Raw genomic sequence first — 705 nt, 5'->3', positions numbered from 1 at the left:
CCTCCCTCCCCCCTCTTCCCAACCGGTACGCACCTACCTGCACCCTGCTCTGCCGTTGCGCTCCCGGGCCTGAGGCAAACACATGAATATCGTATTTCTCTATGACCACCCTCCGACGCCGACTTCCTGGGATTTAGTTTTGCTTCCGGTAAGATGTGCGCCAAAACTGAATCAATCAACAATGGGCCCCTTGGAAATGACACCATCCACCAAAAACCTTGCCGAACTTCAACGAAGCGCAATCACAAAAAAAAAAAAAATTAGAAAAATGTCGTGTTTGTACGGCATTCTATATTTTTTAAATAAGGTACCGGGGGTGGTCTGTAAGGGGTGGGGGAGGGGAATAATTTTAATTTTGAAGTGGTCGTCGTGGTGCAGCTACAGCAGCGGCCGAGAGATGAGGCATGATGCCGAAGCGCCCCCGGCCCCCGCATCTCTCCCTATCACTCCCTCCCTCTCCCGCTCTCCCTGTCCTGCTCTCTCTCTCTCCTGCTCTCTCTCTCTCTCCTGCTCTCTCTCTCTCCTTTTCTCTCTCTCTCTCCTTCTTTTCTCTCTCTCCTTCTCTCTCTCTCTCATGCTCTCTCCCCCTCTCTCTCTCTCGCTCTCTCTCGCTCTCTCTCTCTTTCTCTCGCTCTCTCTCTTTCTCTCGCTCTCTCTTTCTCTCTCCCGCTCTCCCCCTCCCTCTCTCTCACTCCCCATGGACTG

The sequence above is a fragment of the Frankliniella occidentalis genome, unplaced genomic scaffold, assembly GCF_000697945.3.
Source record: "Frankliniella occidentalis isolate FOCC.00 unplaced genomic scaffold, Focc_3.1 Scaffold2359, whole genome shotgun sequence".
Taxonomy (NCBI): domain Eukaryota; kingdom Metazoa; phylum Arthropoda; class Insecta; order Thysanoptera; family Thripidae; genus Frankliniella; species Frankliniella occidentalis.
This window is presented reverse-complemented; position numbering follows the sequence as displayed.